Raw genomic sequence first — 3,310 nt, 5'->3', positions numbered from 1 at the left:
CTGTTCCAAATACATGCACACCATCGAAATAGTCCATCTATATCAATATACACCGAGAGGGAATAATTTTTTTTACAAGAGAGGAAATAGTTCATCCATCCATAATGGCCTCCTGCTGGTGCAGCCTTTTCTTCTTCTTCTTCTTCTTCTTCTTCTTCTTCTTCTTCTTCTTGTTCTTGTTCTCATTCTCTGTGGGAAACGGCTTCGCAACAAGCTCTTTGGACCTTGCAGCTATCCCGAAACTCACACGGGCATCGAGGGCGGCATATTTTATCCGCTCGTACGTCAAGGGATAATTCTCCCATCTAGACGACCTTAATGCCACTGTCTCGTCACCCTTCTAAAGATTTGTATCGAGCACAAAATTTGCTACGTCGAATAGGGATGGTGTCTGTTTATCACAATCTTCTACAGGAATTTTGATTCTGGTTTGTAGGTCAGCGATTCTTTTCAAATCAAGGTTGTACGGCTCCAGCTTCTGTTTGTCCCCTTCGATGGCTGCCACATAGAAGTATACATCCTCCCGAGACAAGAAATCGTGAAGCTCACGTGGTATGGAGGGCGAGTGTATGATGTGGTACACCAAAACATCATCTTTGTGGCACAGCTGAAGGACGACGGCGCGCTGGATCTTCCAAGGGGCACGCTTCGTGTACTCTGCGTCGAGACCGATGACCCTCGTCTCTACCTTTTTGAGGGAGTTGGATACATTGTTGATCCACTGCCGAACAACCCTTGGGTGGACGGTGACGGTGGCAACTATGCGCATTGAGCCTTCGACGAGGACATGTTGGACGCTAAAAACCTGCATCTCGATCTCTTCCGCCATTTGGAACCGCTGGAACGGAGGGCTATGGTTTGGAGAATTAGGATTAGATGGCTAGTCTAACTGAAGTAGTAGATGATTATTTAAATAGGTTAAAACAATGTGAACACAGTGGGGTTTGGATGCAAATGAAGACGAAGGGGAGGTGAAGAAGCCGAGGAGAATTGGTTCCCGATGGAGAAGTAAATGGGAGAAGTGGCGTGCAGGCAGTTGATTAGACGGCTAGGTAGACTAAACGAAAAGGCTATGCGGGTAGACTGATGAGTCTTACATGTTCGTGTACGTGCCCATCCATCCTGATAGGTGGGACCTATGCATGCAAACAGATAAAAAAATGTGTCGTAGTTTTTTTTGAGCGCGTGACTGGGAGATACAACATTCTCTGTTTAAGGAATACTCCCTCCGTTTAGGTGAGTATAAGTCACCTTATGAAAATCAGGTTTTCCCAAAACCTTTAGGCGTGGAGCATTAACTTCCTGCTCGATCCCCTCCCGGCCTCGTTAGCCAGTGTTCTCTTCCTCTGCTGCCGCGTTCTACCTTTCCATTTTTCCTCTTCTCAAGTGTGGAACGATCTGCATGTCATCCTGGATGCACCAGACCACTGCATGCATCGCGGTAGGGTGTTGATTGGGCATGCACGAGAATTTGGTTAGTCCTGCCTTCGGTCGCTGCGTGCTGTCGCTCAACAGTGGCATGGCGGCGCTTGACGACCAGTTTGTCGGCAAAGTGCTGATGGTAACCATCAATGGCGACCGGCCTCCCGTCTCGCCGGACGACCGTGTCAAAGCTCTTGGCATTGTGCACGACATCCAAATAAGTGACTTGCTCGTCGAAGTCTGTCCTCCACTGGCTGATTTCTTCGTCAGGTTCCGGAAAACTTTCGACTGCAGTCGTGTGTTCGAATCTTCCCGGCGTTTGTTCTGCGATGGCGCGCTGGTGAGCTTTGATCGGTGGCACCCAGGATGGGGCTCGGTGCCCTCTGAGCTTGATTTTTTAACAAAGCTTACCTTCCACGGCATGCCTCGACATGCTTGGAACAACGAGTCCATGAACGAGCTTATCAACGACCTTGGAGGTGAGCTCGTAAGTATGTTTGTTCCTCCAGACAGCTGGGCTCTAACGGTTATGGCATGGATGAAGAAGCCGTCCACCATACTGAAGGTGATTGGTGTTGAGATACCGATGCAGGAACTGGGGTTGTACTATTCGTCGCCACCAAGGCCGCCGCGGACCACGTTAGGGATGTACCTGTATCGAGTGATGTCGAAGAAGTGGTCAATCCATCAATCGAAGTCCTGCCGTCGCCGCTAGTGCCAGGGTCCGTCGACGACGTCCATTACAGGAGTCAACGTCAGACTTTCCCCGTGTTGCTCGAAATGGTGGATGGCACAGGGCCTACTCCATCGCGCGGCGGAGGCCACTGCTTCTTTGGGAGAAGAGGCAGGGATGGCTGCCTGAATGTGCTCTAATTTGAGGTAACAACTGAATCTTGTCAGATACTCCCTTCGTCCCGAAATTCATGTCGCATCGGTCATTTTGCAATTTACTCCTCATCCTTTTCCCGACAAAACCCGAAGTCCCTCTGTGTAGTCGCTTTCTTCCTCCTTACTCTCCGACCGGCCGGCGCCGCCGGCGCCGCTCCCCTCCGCGCAGCTCCAAGCCGTCTGCGCCTTCTCTCCCTTCCCCGCGGTTCCTCTCCCTCCCCAGCACCGGTGCCCTCTCCCTTGCACGCGTCACCGGCGCTCTCTTCCTCTCGCATGTCCCTCTGCATCGGTGAAAATGTGATTTTCCCCTCCGGCACTCCGATCTGCAGCGGCCGTGCTCAATCTACGTCGGGGACTACCAAGACGGTGCGACGGAGCTGCTTCTGTCAGTCGCCTGCATGGAGCTGCTGCTGCCGGTCGTCAGGTGAGGAGCGTGTCTCCTGCAGCCGCGGCTACCTGGCCACGCAGCAGTGGCGGCGGGATGGTGGCGGCAAGGGGGCTCCTCCGTCCGCTCTAGGACTCAACACAGCCAAGGGGCGAGCTCCTCCGTCCGCTCTAGGACTCCACACGGCCAAGGGGGAGAGCTCCTCCGTCCACTCTAGGACTCCACCTCCATGGGGACACGCCTTTACCTCCGGGAGGTGCTCGAGCTTGTCAAAGGTGCCCCTCCCCTTCCCCCTCTGGATCTGATTTGCTGGTGAATTGCAGGTCCAAGTCACTATCTTTGAGCAAGATTTCGGATTTCTGATAATTATACTGAATCTTGAAGTGTACTGTCAACTGAACGTATTGGCAGTGTTTATATTTAGATTGAATGTTTACTACTCCTGCCAATAGCATGCTGAATTTTTAGACAATTTAATCTTGAAGTATAAACTGAATGTTTAGACAGAGTTCTTATTCATGCCTAAGTATAAATTGAATGCTTCTCGTCTTTAGTATTGCTACTGCCTGCGGCTTGAAGTGTCGTGGCGGGGGAGCTAAGGGAGGTGGCCAGGTC

This window comes from Triticum aestivum, chromosome 5A (assembly GCF_018294505.1).
Source record: "Triticum aestivum cultivar Chinese Spring chromosome 5A, IWGSC CS RefSeq v2.1, whole genome shotgun sequence".
NCBI lineage: Eukaryota > Viridiplantae > Streptophyta > Magnoliopsida > Poales > Poaceae > Triticum > Triticum aestivum.
Note: the sequence above shows the minus strand (reverse complement) of the source record.